This window comes from Coregonus lavaretus, assembly GCF_964263955.1.
Source record: "Coregonus lavaretus genome assembly, chromosome: 6".
Taxonomy (NCBI): Eukaryota; Metazoa; Chordata; class Actinopteri; order Salmoniformes; family Salmonidae; genus Coregonus; species Coregonus lavaretus.
Window position 1 is genome coordinate 21,960,333 of NC_139993.1, and position 16,759 is coordinate 21,977,091.

A 16,759-nucleotide genomic window follows, 5' to 3' on the forward strand; every position below is an offset into this window, starting at 1 on the left:
TACTACACGCATGATTTCTTCTACAACAACATATTGTATTGGTAAATATAAACCTGTTATGTCAGATCAAAAAGACCGGTTCTGATTAAATGAAGATTTCATGGTAAAAACTGAAAAAATCTGTAATTGCACAAGGGGTTCATATAATTCCAAGCAGCACTATATCTCTCCTTTTCTCTCTCCCTCTCTTACATACACACACACACAGACACTCTGTTTCATAATTTCGCTCTCCATCTGTCTTTTCATTGCTCTCTCTCTCTCACTCTTTCTCTCTTCATCTGTCTATCCTGCTTCCTTTCTTTGCCAACGTCTATTACCTGACAAACAACCTCCCTTTAACAATCTACTTCAAAAGAAGAAGAAAGGCTTTGCCCCATTGAAAAATTGATGTGTAGTTTGTCTGTGCTACCCACATCTATGGTCTGCCGACAACCTGAAACTAAACATTGTAACCAAGGAGCATAATCTGGCTAACCACTGTAATTCAAAGGATCGTAGGCCAGTACAATGTAATGTGGCAATTATCCACTGTAATTTTCCCCTACTTTTAATGGTGTCTACAGTGTACTCAGGTACTGTAATGGAGTTGTCAAAAGAAGTGTTGATAAGAAGTATAATTAGGTTTGTGTGTGTGCGTGCGTGAATTACTATCAATACAGAACAACTACAAAAAATACACACACATTCAGTTAGCTGACACTGAACATCAGTTGAGACACCTTAAATAACAAACAGCAATTCAGCTACTGTAACGACGGTTTATGTGAAACACGATACTTAAGTTAGTTTCCATGACAGCCAACTATGTCACTCTCCACAGTAATACACTGAGTGTACAAAACATTAGGAATGACAAAGACCAGCATTTCCCAAACTTGGTGCACGTTTTGGTTTTTGCCCTAACACTACACAACTGATTCAAATTATCAAAGCTTGATGATTAGTTGATTATTTGAATCAGCTGTTTAGTGCTAGGACAAAAAACAAAACGTGCACCCCTTGGGGTCCTGAGGACCAAGTTTGGGAAACCCTGACATAGACTGACCAGGCGAATCCAGGTGAAAGCTATGATCCCTTATTGATGTCACCTGTTATATCCACTTCAATCAGTATAGATGAAGGGGTGGAGACAGGTTAAAGAAGGATTTTTAAGCCTTGAGACATGGATTGTGTATGTGTGCCATTCAGAGGGTGAATGGGCAAGACAAATTATTTAAGTGCCTTTGAACGGGGTATGGTAGTAGGTGCCAAGCGCACTGGTTTGAGTGTGTCAAGAACTGCAACGCTGCTGGGTTTTTCACACTCAATAGTTTCCCGTGTGTATCAAGAATGGTCCACCACCCAAAGGACATCCAGCCAACTTGACACAACAGTGGGAAGCATTGGAGTCAACATGGGCTAGCATCCTCTGGAATGCTTTCGACACCTTGTAGAGTCCATGTCCCAACGAATTGAGGCTGTTCTGAGGGCAAAAGGTGTGCAACTCAATATTAGGAAGGTGTTCCTAATGTTTTGTACACTCAATGTAGACTCTTGAATCATGAGCATGTTGACAAGTTAATCATGATAGATTTACCACTGTAAGTCACCAGTCATCTGCTCAAGAAGTCAGACTCTTGATGACTGCAGTACTCTTCATATGCTTTAGGTAGAAAACAGCCTGCAAAAACGTCCTGAGTAAACATGCTTTCTAAGTAAGTATGACCGAGGCATAATATGATTGTGGAGAAAAAGCTCTGTTAAGACCGACAGGGCCACTGGTACACTTGTCTTGATGGAAACCCATAGACTCTCTCAGCAACCTCATAACAATGGACAGACGTGCCTCCACAAACTCAGAGACTCCAAAGTTTGCTCTGGTATTTTGGTTGGTTGTGCGCATAGAAATATAATTTCTTGAACAGACATCCTCCTCGTTCAAATCAATGTTCTGTGATACGTTACAGACAGTCTCCGCTACATCAAGGAAGAAAATTGCAACCCACTTTACATTCCGTTTACTTCCCATCAAAAACTGCCAAATTTACTGGATTATTAGTGAGTTTTTGGGTGAAAATGGACCATTTTCCAACATGAAAAGCACGGCTCGCATCATGACTCAATCATGATATCCCCAAGAATGAGAATGGTGTACTACACATTCTCACATCTGACTCTTTTTCCAGGGCAGAAATGAAAAGAGTATTTTGCGATTTGCATTACATCGATACCATTACAAATTGGGCAGCAGGTTTTCAATTGGGCAGCAGGTTTTCAAATTGGGCAGCAGGTATGTCTATGGCTCCGCGCTAAGTCTCCGCCCCCGAGCGCACCACACCAAGAACATCATCCTCTTCCTGTGGGATGGTAACGAGCCGGAGCCATAGACATACGATAACCAGATGGTGCTTGTGGAAAGCATGGCATTATCTGGCACTGCAGAGCACAGCGACTTTACTATATAGCACAGGTGTTTCTTTATCAATTACAGGAGTAAAAATTGAGGAAATCTGTTGGATAAATAATTAGAATTGTTGTTATTTTCATAGTTGTGAGGCTCAGGCATGCATCCAACGAATGTGTTTTAAAGAGAGGAGAGCTGCTTTGGGATGCACACTTAGAGGCACAAAAGGTCTAAGTGATGTTTTGTTGACAGGCAGATTTTCCACTCTGCACAAGGTTTACTTTATCATGAACTTCTTCTTCTTCTTCTTCTATTATTTGAGTTACCACTTCAATCTTCTAAAAGTACAATATTTTTTTCATCTATAGGTCTGTTGCTTTTTGTTCCCAATTATCACTTCTGAGGAGAGGTTTTGAGCAAAGCCTAAATGATTAGTTAAATAGCAATTCACTTCTTTGTCTCTTCAGATTGTATCATTTACCACAGCGTCAATATTAGGACATTGTTAGTTATCAAAAAACAGTGTCTGTCCTAATATGGATGCTGTACTTTAGAGGTTATTGATTGTGATTGAATTAAAAGAGCAAGAAGATTAAAAGATGAAGATGCCCTGGATTAGGTTTAGTTTTAGAGCACATTAATGAGGGTGAAGCCTATCAACAACATCATTGTCATCTCATTTGTCACTCAGGGATGGGTGTGTCCACTGTGTCAGCGGCTCACATCCTGCGGGGCCAGATGGAAGGAAGGTCAGGAGAGGAGCCAGTGCTTGCCATGGATACTTTCCCTTACCTCACCCTCTCTAAGGTTGGATGAATGCCTGCGCTATTTCACCCTAAACCCCCCACTATACATCCACTAATTTTCTCCCTCCTAGGCTGCGTTTCATTCGAGAAAAATGTTCTCTACCCTCTGCCCTTGTTCACTGCCCTTCACAGATCTGCTAGGACGGAATATGTCGTGCTAGGTGGACCTATTGCTTACACCTACCCAGTTGTCTCAGATCTGTGACTGATATAATATACAATATACTATCCTAAAAATATGCGGACAAAAGCACATATCACCGCATACTATACAGGTCGCGGAGGGAGCTACAATTTTGGGGGGGATAATGACTGTGAGAATGTCCGTTCTGGTGACTTTTCATTCTGAACAAAAATATATAATGCAACATGCAACAATTTCAAAGATTTTACTGAGTTATAGTTCATATAAGGAAATCAGTCAATTGAAATAAATTCATTAGGCCCTAATCTATGGATTTCACATGACTGGGAATACAGATATGCATCTATTGGTCACAGATATCTCCTCTTCAATGGCTGTGCGAAGATGCCGGATATTGGCGGGAACTGAAACATTCTGTCGTACACTTCGATCCAGAGCATCCCAAACGTGCTCAATGGGTGACATGTCTGGTGAGTATGCAGGCCAAGGAAGAAGTGGGACATTTTCAGCTTCCAGGAATTTTGTACATATTTATGTGACATGGGGCCGTGAATTATCATGCTGAAACATGAGGTGATGGTGGCGGATGAATGGGACGACAATGGGCCTCAGGATCTCATCACGGTATCTCTGTGCATTCAAATTGCCATCAACAAAATGCAATTGTGTTCATTGTCCGTAGCTTATGCCTGCCCATACCATAACCCCACTGCCACCATGGGGCACTCTGTTCACATTGTTGACATCAGCTAACCACTCGCCCACACAATGCCATACACGTGGTCTGCAGTTGTGAGGCAGGTTGCCAAGTTCTCTAAAACAATGTTTATAGTAGAGAAATTAACATTCCATTCTCTGGCAACAGCTCTGGTGGACACTACTGCAGTCAGCATGCCAATTGCACGCTCCCTCAACTTGAGACATCTGTGACATTGTGTTGTGTGACCAAACTGCACATTTTAGAGTGGCCTTTTATTGTCCACAGCACAAGGTGCATCTGTGTAATGATCATGCTGTTTAATCAGCTTCTTGTTATGCCACACCTGTCAGGTGGATGGATTATCTTGGCAAAGAAGAAATGCTCACTCACAGGGATGTAAACAAGTGTGTGCACAACATTTGAGAAAAATAAGCTTTTTGTGTGAATGGAAAATATCTAGGATTTGTTATTTCAGCTCATGAAACATGGGACCAACACTTTACATGTTGTGTTCATATTTTTGTTCAGTGTAAAAGGACATCCTACTCCAAAATGTATGAAAATATAATGCTGCTGACATCTAAAATATAATTTCCCCCTCCAGAAATGAGCCCAATATTAATGATTAGTCCATATTATCAGGCAGGTGTGTTATTTAGCGATAATTATTATCACCTGATGTAGCCCACCTGATGCAGCATAGTGGCTATAAATAAATAGTCTGAGGTTTGCTGATTTACCCCATTGGGCTAATCATTAGCTAGATCACAAACTCTAAAGTCTAAACATTAGGCTATCTTATTGCTAGTTATAGCAACATATTGATGACTTGAATGTCCCCCAAAAATAACATTCTACTGGCACTCAGCCAATCAGCAATCATGTACTGTGAATAATGTAGGCCTACCTGATACACCTGACCCGTGTTACATTTAACCCCGGTTGCCACTGCCATGCCCCTGCTAAAAACTCTGGTTCTAAAATGGTGCATTTTACTTTCTTGGATTTGAGAAATAAGTGTAGCCTAGTAACACTAGAAAGCTCAGTGATCCTCCTCTTTTAACAGTGGCCATCAAAACTGCTTTCAAAGGTGTGTTGTAGGCTACAATAACTGGGCATGTGTATTTCTCTCCATGTGCGGCACTTGCAATTTGATAGCGCCTCGAGAAGAATATTATTTTCTCACATAGAATGTGACAGGCTGAACAATTGAATAGGTAAATTATTGTACTATGTGGTTGTCTGATTTTGCTGTTGCTTAGCCTACTCATGTTGTTGACTGTGGAAAATTAAACGTGGACAACAATATTTCATTAGATAATTCAAATAGGCTAATGAAATAGGTGTGTGTGTGTGTGTGTGTGTGTGTGCGTGCATGCATGGTATGTGAGGTTTTGAGCAAAGCCTAAATGATTAGTTAAATAGCAATTCACTTCTTTGTCTCTTCAGATTGTACCATTTAAAAAAAAATTTAAATAAAAAAAACTTTTTTTAAAAAGCTTGCGCTTGTCTTTTCCTACTAGCACTGACTTTGCTGATAACTTCCTTATTGGGGAAAAATGGACTTACCGCGTCTGTGATATGTGGTTGTCTCACTTAAGATGAATACACTAACTATAAGTCAGTCTGTTTATTTTCAATGTGCAATCTGTAGAAACAATGACGGCGTAGTGTGGCGTAGTGTGTTACTGATGGTAGGCTTTGTTACTTTGGTCCCAGCTCTCTGCAGGTCATTCACTAGGTCCCCCCGTGTGGTTCTGGGATTTTTGCTCACCGTTCTTGTGATCATTTTGACCCCACGGGGTGAGATCTTGCGTGGAGCCCCAGATCGAGGGAGATTATCAGTGGTCTTGTATGTCTTCCATTTCCTAATAATTGCTCCCACAGTTGATTTCTTCAAACCAAGCTGCTTACCTATTGCAGATTCAGTCTTCCCAGCCTGGTGCATGACTACAATTTTGTTTCTGGTGTCCTTTGACAGCTCTTTGGTCTTGGCCATAGTGGAGTTTGGAGTGTGACTGTTTGAGGTTGTGGACAGGTGTCTTTTATACTGATAACAAGTTCAAACAGGTGCCATTAATACAGGTAACGAGTGGAGGACAGAGGAGCCTCTTAAAGAATAAGTTACAGGTCTGTGAGAGCCAGAAATCTTGCTTGTTTGTAGGTGACCAAATACTTATTTTCCACCATAATTTGCAAATAAATTCATAAAAAATCCTACAATGTGATTTTCTGGAATTTCTTTCTCATTTTGTCTGTCATAGTTGACGTGTACCTATGATGAAAATTACAGGCCTCTCACATCTTTTTAAGTGGGAGAACTTGCACAATTGGTGGCTGACTAAATACTTTTTTTCCCCACTGTACTTGTGTACTATTGTTTTTACAGATGAACTTGGTACCTTCAGGCGTTTGGAAATTGCTCCCAAGGATGAACCAGACTTTATTTGGATTTTCCCATGATGTCAAGCAAAGAGGCACTGAGTTTGAAGGTAGGCCTTGAAATACATCCACAGGTAAATCTCCAATTGACTCAAATGATGTCAATTAGCCTATCAGAAGCTTCTTAAGCCATGACATCATTTTCTGGAATTTTCCAAGCTGTTTAAAGGCACAGTCAAATTAGTGTATGTAAACTTCTGACTCACTGGAATTGTGATACAATGAATTATAAGTGAAATAATCTGTCTGTAAACAACTGCTGGAAAAATGACTTGTGTCATGCCCAAAGTAGATGTCCTAACCGACTTGCCAAAACTATAGTTTGTTAACAAGAAATTTGTGGAGTGGTTGAAAACCAAGTTTTAATGACTCCAACCTAAGTGTATGTAAACTTCCGACTTCAACTGTATGTGTATATAAACAGTACCAGTCAAAAGTTTGGACACACCTACTCATTCAAGGGTTTTACTTTATTTTTACTATTTTCTACATTGTAGAATAATAGTGAAGAAATCAAAAATATGAAATAACACACATGGAATCATGTAGTAACCAAAAAAGTGTTAAACAAATAAAAATATATTTGAGAATTGAGATTCTTCAAATAGCCACCCTTTGCCTTGATGACAGCTTTGCACACTAAAAATAAAGAAAAACCCTGGAATGTGTAGGTGTGTCCAAACTTTTGACTGGTACTGTATGTGTGTGTATATATATATATATATATATATATATATATATATATATATAGATATATATATATATATATATATATATATAGATATATATATATATATATGCGGGAAAAAAATATGGGGGATTGGAAGTGATGCAGACAATTACATTGATGGAAGTTACAATTATCTGCAATATTAAAGCTGATCTATTCCCTAAAATTTTACAAAATTTATATAAATAACTACAAGTCGGTCTGGATAAGATCGTCTGCTATATTACTAAAATGTAAAATGTTGTGGTGGGTGGGAGATAGGTGTGTGTGTTCTGCATGCTTTGTTCTCTTGACGTGTTGTATCTTGTCCCATTCCACCCTTCTCCAGCTCAGTACAGTCCTCTTGGTATTGTTGTGGGACAATGCTCCTACACAGCTTAAATTGCATTTGACATTTAAAATGAAAATGCAACCATTGTGGTAAAAGCAGGAAATACTGGAATTGGGTTTATGGTCAGATAGAGGTTAGGGTTCGGACTTGTAGCCAAACATAATCCCAAAATGTTTTCCTACTCAGTTGAATTCTCGAAATTTTCCGGCAAACAAAATAGTGACAGGGAGTCAATGACCCCCTCTTAGTGAGGTTCCTAGGTGTTGGGGAAAGGTCATTACAGTACAGATGTGGGACCTTAATTTGACCATTTCTCACAGCAGGAAAATAATCCTGCAACAACGGGAAATGTGAATTATTGTGTGGATTATAATTAATGGACATTTTTATAGGGGTTGATACATTTTTAGTTAGGGCAACAACAAAAATATCTGCAACAAAAGGATGATCAAATGAAGACCCTACACCTACGCCGACATTTGAGTGTGTATGTGTTTATGTTTTGTGGGCCTCAGTGCCAACGCAGTGGCCTTCGAATGCAACACCACCTTCGGTAATGAAGTGTACTCCGTGCTACATCACGCCAAAGCACAAGGTATGTTGTACTGCAGCACATACACACTAATTTTATACAGACAAGCAAAAGCAAAATACACACAAAACACACACACACAGCCACACCACACACATTCCAATGCACAATTGCCTTGCAATAAAGAAGCAAGGTTCACATCATAAAATTATCTCCTATTGCCTTGCATCCACACCCTCTGCCACTCTCTCTCTCTCTGCCTATAGTTTATGATGGTCAGATTACAATGTTATTTAAAGTGCAATGTTCTTAACTGATTATCTACAGTTACATTTAAGTTATTTAGCAGACACTCTTATCCAGAGCAGCTTACAAATTGGTGCATTCAATTTAGGATAGCCAGTGGGACAACCACCACTGGGGGGGGGGGGGGGGGGTATAGAAGGATTACTGTTAGACTATTCCAGGTATTCCTTAAAGAGGTAGGGTTTCAAGTGTCTCCGGAAGGTGGTCAGTGACTCCACTGTCCTGGTGTCATGGGGGAGCTTGTTCCACGATTGGGGTGCCAGAGCAGTGAATAGCTTTGACTGGGCTGAGCGGGAACTGTGCTTCCGTAGAGGTAGGGGGGCTAGCAGGCCAGAGGTGGATGAACGTAGTGCCCTCGTTTGGGTGTAGGGTCTGATCAGAGCCTGAAGGTAAGGAGGTGCCGTTCCCCTCACAGCTCCGTAGGCAAGCACCATGGTTTTGTAGTAGATGCGAGCTTCAACTGGAAGCCAGTGGAGTGTGCGGAGGAGTGGGGTGACATGAGAGAATTTGGGAAGGTTGAACACCAGACGGGCTGCAGCGCTCTGGATAAATTCTGGATCTACGGTGTCTCTGGGAGTAAACTGATCATCCGATAAGAAAGGGTGGGGCTAGTCAAGATGGAGACCCTTAAGTGAACTGGTTTATCATTTTGATTTCCAAACTCAGGCCGGGATTCATTCCAACATAGATTAATAATGACCTGCACACAGCTCAAAACTTTTAATGCAATTTCCCAGACGTTTGTGGGGATTGAGTTGGTTATACACTGCATATGTAGACTCAAGCAGAAATCACCTTTAAAAGTCAATCGCAGTGCACATGTCATTAATCTGAGTTTGTTTGAATCCCGGGCTAAATAGGATTTCATAAATCTTAACAGTCACTCTCTGTTGTCTTAGTGTCTGTCAATGTCAGTGAATGGTGTGCACCTGTCTATGGTGGTGGGGTTATGCTATAGGTTATGCTATGGACACCGTACTTCTCTGTGTTTGTCAATGGAATAGCTGGGTCATTCCACGAAAAGAGTGCCTTTTGCATCCCTTTGATATTTTAAGCAGAAATTGTGTACCAATATTGCATTTTAAAAGCCTGTTGTATTAAATGAAGTGCCCTTTAAAATAGTCCACATAGAGAGTTCAATCAATCAGATTTTTTTATATGAATAAATCAACCCTGTGTCATTTCTAGGAAGATTGTGACCCACTTAATACCAACATTTTCACCATTGTAAAGTCCTAGTTATTTTGTTGCTTTGACAAAGTCATTTCTGAAGATTATTATTTATTTCATGTGATTACTGATTAGTCTGTCCCTCATTTTAAGGTCAACCCTGTTATGTGAACTGAACTCTCGTTTTAATATGGGGAAACTATTCCTTAAAAAAAAAAAATTCTAAAGAAACATTGAACATCTATCTAATAGTAAAATCATAGAGTAAAAGCAGGTGAGCTGGTTCTACTCATTTTGGCCATTTTCTGGTGTTTTGGTGTAGAAAACTGAGCGGGTCGAGCATAAAACATTAACACTGTTACCCATAGATAGACAGGCTATAAATGTTTTAAAGGCCCAGTGCAGTCAAAAACGTGAATGTCCTGTGTTTTATATATATTTCCACACTATGAGGTTGGAATAATACTGTGAAATTGTGAAAATGATGATAATGCTCTTTTACTAGCTGTTTGAAAAGACCGACTGAAATTTTTGCCTGTTTTGGTGGGATGGAGTTTTGGCCTGCCTGGTGACATTACCAGGTGGTAAATTAGTAAATAGACCAATAAGAAAGAGTTCCAAACCCCTCTGCCAATAACAGCTAGTTCTGAGTTTTCCACTCCCCACAGACCACTCCCAGACAGTCCTAGCAAAATTCTTGCTTGAGAAATGGCTCCTTTTTAAGAAGCTATTTTATTTTATTTTAGTCCCTTCTAATTGAAAACAATCACAGTAAGGCGCTTAATTGTTACCCAGAAATGATTTGATATTGAGATAAAAATGGCTGCATTGGACATTTCATTGTAAGCTTGCATTCAATTGCCACTCCCTGTTGCACACAACAAGCTTTCACAAGGGAATTTATGGCTGATTTAAGAAGAAATCATCAACCCTGTTACGGTCAACCCTGTTTCTTTTTTTGGCACTTAATAGGCACTTACTATATATCTTTTTTTTTTATTTAACCTCTTGTATTAAGTTGAACATGTGTTCTTTATGACATACTGTTAAATTTAGGTGAAATTTAAAAAAAAATGTTTTTTTAACCAAGTTGCACTTCTCAAAAAGCACCACATTGGTGGAATGACCCACCTACAGTATGGTTTTGTGTTCCAGGGAAGTCAGTGGGTATCGTGACCACCACTCGCGTCCAGCATGCCTCTACTGCTGCCGCCTATGCCCACTCAGTGAGCCGCAGCGGGTACAGCGACACTGACATTCCCTCTAGTGCCCACAGACAGGGCTGCGTCAACATCGCCACACAGCTGGTGACCAACATTGACATCGATGTAAGTCTTCATAGTATATCTCATGATAGAGGCCATATAGTATCACAGTATTTCTATTCTATATGATCAGTTTAGACTGTATTTCGCTATTACCTGGTGTTGTATTTAAAGCATGTCACACACATGGGTCACCAATGCATCAATCTTTTACCATTCATTTTTAATGGAGTATTCTACTACTGCGGACTGGGTGTACACAGCAGTAATTAGTATCTATCTGGTGCAACAGGGGATCCTGGGTGGGGGGGGGGGCGAATGTACATGACGCCAAAGGGAACACCAGACCCTGAGTACCCCACTTCCTCGTCCCGGAAAGGGGATCGCAAAGACAAGTGGAACCTCATTGACGTGTGGATGAAGGCATTGATTCTGTCCTTGGTTGGCCACTTTGAAGGGGTATGGTGTGAGCCTTTACATGTAAGGGTTTGCTAGTGTTCAAGAACCTGTTGTCTAGTTACAATCCCACAGAACTTCAGCGAGTTCCCTTCTGAAAATGGCAAATTAATTGTCAGGGTCATTTTCATTAGGGCACACGATGGGAAACATTGTCACAAAATTAAATTGAGCATTTCTTATTGAACAAAATCCAGGAAGTTCTTCCCTGTTTCAGTGTGTTTTCTTCTGTGTGTTGCCCACTAAACATGATGATGTAATATATAGCTTAGGTCTTCTCTCTACTACATAATTGTCAGTATAATTGTTAGGCGTAACTGATGTTGTCTTATTTCTGTGATGTCTTTGTTTCAGGACAAGAATTCCCAGTATGTTTGGCACAGGAAGCATGTTGATGAGATCAATATAAAGACTACTGACCGTCTCCTCGGTAAGCTGGTTTTAGCTGGATAAGCTGGAGGGCTTATCAGATCTTACCACTTATCTGGTACTGTATGCCACCCATTCGTGAATGTCACCCATTCTACTGAAGTACAGTTTTGTCTGACAACTGAAAACGTCCTAATATAGATGCCGTACAGTGGGGCTCTGCGTTTTTGTCAACAATATAACTTCACCAGGAAAATGTTACTGTCTCCACAAGTTGAACTGTTTTCCCCAGATTTCAAACGTGTTTCTTTTCTTTTCTTTTCTTACTTACCTGCTCCTTCTCCCTCTTTCTTTTCCTTCTCATGGCGCCAGGTCTTTTTAAGCCAAAGGACATGCGGTTCGAGATTTCCGGAATGCCACACGTGACCCGTCCATCGTCGAGATGACAAACAAGAACATTCGGATCCTCAGCAAGAACCCCAAAGGCTACTTCCTCTTTGTGGAAGATGAGTACCTCCATTTCATCAGAGCACATACACTGAGTATACCAAACATTAGAAAAACCAGCAGCGTTGCAATTCTTGACACAAACCGTTGCGCCTAGCACGTACTACCATACCCTGTTCAAAGGCACTTAAATCGTTTGTCTTGCCCATTCACCCTCTGAATGGCACACACACAATCCATGTCTGATTTGTTTCAAGGATTAAAAATCATTTTATAACCTGTCTCCTCCCCGTCATCTACACTGATTGTAGTGGATTTAACAAGTGACATCAATAAGGGATCATATCTTTCACCTGGATTCACCTGGTCAGTCTAGCAGGTTTTCTTAACGGTTTGTATACTCAGTGTATAACTACTGTAGCATGATATACTACAGTACCCATTATGCTGTATCCTTACCAATACAGATACAGCAAGAAATGCTGAGATGAGGTATTTACCCTGGCTGCCTTCTGTTGAATATTGTTGATATTGTAATTATTGACAGTATGTGGACATGGGGTTGTAATGGCAGCTGAATTGTTTTTCATTAGTTAAAGTGAAGTTCAACTCGATTTTGAAACAATATTGTTTATGAAGGGTCAAGTCCTAACTTGAGAATCTCAGATGTTCATGCAAATTTCACAATTAATGATTCATGCAAATCTGTTACGTGTGCGGATCTCAAGTTAGGATCCAATGATAAAGGAGTAGACAAATGTACAGTGGACATTTTAGGACACACTCAGTCTTATGCCTCACCCCTCCTTGAGTCAATCATCAACTCTCCTTGAGTCAATCGTCACACCTCAACCTTGACACCAAAGGGTCAACTCTGAGTTGAGTTGTTCTTTACGAGGGGGAATTGACCACAGGCACCACGATGGTATTGCCAAGCTGGCACTGACCGAGGTTCTGATGTTTGACCAGGCGGTGCAATGAGCTTCCAGGCCCACTACAGATTCAGACACCCTCACTGTCATCACCGTAGACCACTCCCATGTCTTCACCTTCGGAGGAAACTCCCCCTGTGGAAACTCCATCTTTGGAATGGTCCAAAACACAGTCATAGGCTCATGTGTATACAGACAGTACAGTGCACATTTTAGGACATCCTCAAGCGTTACAAGGATGTCCTAAAATGTACACCATATTTTAACTACAGTCAAGGGGGGCAATGTTTGTTGTTGTCTTTTCGCTTCAATGTGATTTATTTTTGTGTCCAGCATATAATGTAATGTTCCCTGTTCTGTTATGTCAACCATTTTGTGTCAGGTTTGGCACCCAAGAGGGCAGATGATAGGATGCCATTCACCAGCATCCTGTATGCCAACGGTCCTAGTTATGTACATGTGAATGGGATGAGAGGAAACATCACATTTGTGGATTAATGTAAATACAGTACAACTATTATGGTAGTACAGGTGATGGCTGTTGAATGTATGTGTATGTGAATTAGCTTGTGTGTGTGTGTGTGTGTGTCCGTGCATGCATGTGTGTACCTGTGGATGTGCACATGTTCCTTTTTCATACACGTTTTTGTGTAGATTTGTACGTGTGTGTATAAACATGTACACAGATTGCGCTTTAACCACTAAATCTCTCTTTCTCAGACGATGAGCAGTACATACTGCAGTCCCGCTGGACTCTGAGACCCACAGCGGGGAGGACGTGGCCATCTATGCCAAAGGCCCCATGGTCCACCTCTTCCACGGGGTCAAAGAGCAGAACTACATCTCCCACGCCATGGCCTACGGAGTCTGCATTCAGCCCTACACAGACTGCCACCCACATCCACCCGCCTCAGCCGGACACACACAGACCCTCTCTGGGCTGCTTCTCTGTCTGGCCAGCCTCCTCTGGCTCCTGTTCAGATGATGACACACAATCCGACACACACTGGGTACAGTGTCCATATTAGGACAGTCACACGTCCATTGAAGTTGTGTCAGATAGTGGTTTTGGACAGACATTGGGGGAAAATGGGTTCTCGTACTGACTTATCCAGCAAGGATGATAAAATAACGGGGCAGTTCCAGGTTAGACATTTTGCAGTAGTGATGTGCCTCTAGAAAGATATTTCAGCAAATTTGGGGGGTAGTCCTGACAGGGACTTGAACCTGGGTCCAGGGACTGTCAACCCCAACATCTTAGCCAATACGCCAAGAGAACCAAATTGGGTGATGGGTTAAGGTTGTTACACTAATGTGGTTTGCAGTGAAACCTGGCAAGCTGGAACGCCACCAAAATATAGTTCCTAGTGGAAGGAGGGCTTACTGTACACCCCAAGAGATCACTATAGCTGGACTAAGCCAATGAGATGACTGTGGTGACCGAAGATCTGGTGGCTTAAATAGTATGGTCTGGTATCCCAGACACAGATTAAACCTAGTCCTGGACTAAAATAGCATGTTCAATGTGCTTCTTAGACCAAGGCTTAATATGTGAACGGACAATACAGCTCATTATGATTTTATCAAAGGCTTTTACTCTGTTATTAGTTTGATCCCTTGACTTGGTCAATGGCCAAAGGAAGTCAAAGGTTGCTCTATTGTTGTTCGGAGAAAGTTTAGGAAGAAATGCTCGCGCTGAACTGTGTTATGAAAACAGTTTACAAGTAAACAGGATGCTCGGCTATGAAAAGCCAACTGATATTTACTCCTGATGTACTGACCTGTTGCACCCTCTACGGATATGGTTCTTGTCGGGCCCTAGAAATCGAGAACCCATCCCCACCCTTTCTATGTGTTGTCTTGTCTCTTTCCCCCTCCCATAGCAGTAGAGAGTCCATTAGAGGGGTTGGCAGAGTAGACCAGGGCCAAGGGTGGGTCCCATATTGTGTGCAGCACCAGAGCGAGATTATAGTGCCTTCCACCATATCATTTGCAGTGCCTTCCCTTAGAATAACTATCTTGTTGTAGTGCCATATCTGAATAATTCACTGTGTGCAGTGGAGTGAGATTTGCAGTGCCTTTCACCATATTGTTTGCAGTGCTTTCCCTTAGAATAACTGTCTTATTGCAGTGCCATATCAGAATAATTCAGTGTGCAGTGGAGTGAGATTTGCAGTGCCTTTCACCATATTGTTTGCAGTGCCTTCCCTTAGAATAACTGTTTTATTGCAGTGCCATATCAGAATAATTCACAGTGTACAGTGTAGTGAGATTTGTAGTGCCTTTCACCATATTATTGCAGTGCCATATCAGAATAATTCAGTGTGCAGTGTGTTGCAGTGTGTCCCTTTTGCATTCTCGATTGAGCTCAGGTGCATCCTGTTTCCATTGATCATCCTTGAGATGTTTCTACAACTTGATTGGAGTCCACCTGTGGTAAATTCAATTGATTGGACATGATTTGGAAAGATACACACCTGTCTATATAAGGTCCCAAAGTTGACAGTGCATGTCCAAGGTAGGGGAGGGTTTGGCCGGCAGGGATGTGGGATGTTTCTCACGGGGGGCCAGTATGAAAGAAAAAAAAAACATGTATGCATTCACTAACTGTAAGTCACTCTGGATAAGTGTGTCTGCTAAATGACTAAAATGTAAATGTAAAATGTCAGAGCAAAAACCAAGCCATGAGGCCGAAGGAACTGTCTGTAGAGCTCCGAGACAGCATTGTGTCAAGGCACAGATCTGGGGAAGGGTACCAAAAAATGTCTGCAGCATTGAAAGTCCCCAAGAACACAGAGGCCTCCATCATTCTTAAATGGTTTGGAATCACCAAGACTCTTCCTAGACTCTTCCTAGAGCTGGCTGCCCGGCGAAAACGAGCAATCGGGGGAGAAGGGCCTTGGTCAGGGAGGTGACCAAGAACCTGATGGTCACTCTGACAGACCTCCAGAGTTCCTCTGTTGAGATGGGAGAACCTTCCAGAAGGACAACCATCTCTGCAGCATCTCTGCAGCACTCCACCAATCAGGTCTTTATGATAGAGTGGCCAGACGGAAGCCACTCCTCAGTAAAATACACATGACAGCCCACTTCGAGTAGAAAATTGTACTTATTTTTAATAAAAACCAAAGTGTTTCCAGAGTTTTTGTAGAATTAAGATAGACTTTATTGCAATTTAGATAAAGCCAAGGTGGTCTGCAGAGCTTCTAAACTCCCAACACTTGGCCCTCAATTTATATACTGTTCTATTCCTGCACATTTTACATACTTTTTGCGTAATCCCTCCCTCCTTGGTTCCCCCACCACTGTCTCCAAATCTCCATCTTTTGACCGCTCCGCCCACTCTCTTAATTTATGATAGTGCCGAATTCTGACTTCTCTTCCTCCTGTGTAGTCAGATTTTGGAAACAATAGTGGCAGGACCAAGCTGTCTCATGCAAAAAATAACAGAGCCATCTCTTATCATTCAGGAGAAGCCTTGAGGTTATGGAGTGCACACACTCCTGCAGCCTGTCCCAGTTCACACAGTATTCCAGCCACAAATACATTTGCACATAAAACATCCCATCTAACCCATAACACATTATAAAATATATCAATCAATACTTAAACATGGTTTAAACATGTCATGTCCATAACCCATTCTCAACCATATACATTTAAGACATTCCTAACCTGGACCTTGAGCCACTATGGTTTCTTCTTGTGTCTATGGTTATGTGGCTATGTGTGTCAGGTCATA

General features: G+C 41.3%; 1 pseudogene across 1 annotated transcript; it reads left to right on the forward strand.

Moving 5' to 3' along the window:
- The first annotated feature begins 1,814 nt into the window (after positions 1-1,814).
- Positions 1,815-14,002, forward strand: LOC311130976 (intestinal-type alkaline phosphatase 1-like; annotated as a pseudogene). The gene is made up of 11 exons: positions 1,815-1,862; positions 2,169-2,349; positions 3,078-3,193; positions 7,951-8,135; positions 10,704-10,880; positions 11,106-11,272; positions 11,624-11,699; positions 12,011-12,148; positions 12,970-13,202; positions 13,400-13,516; positions 13,738-14,002. The product of its transcript is annotated as an intestinal-type alkaline phosphatase 1-like (transcript).
- Positions 14,003-16,759: the final 2,757 nt, after the last annotated feature.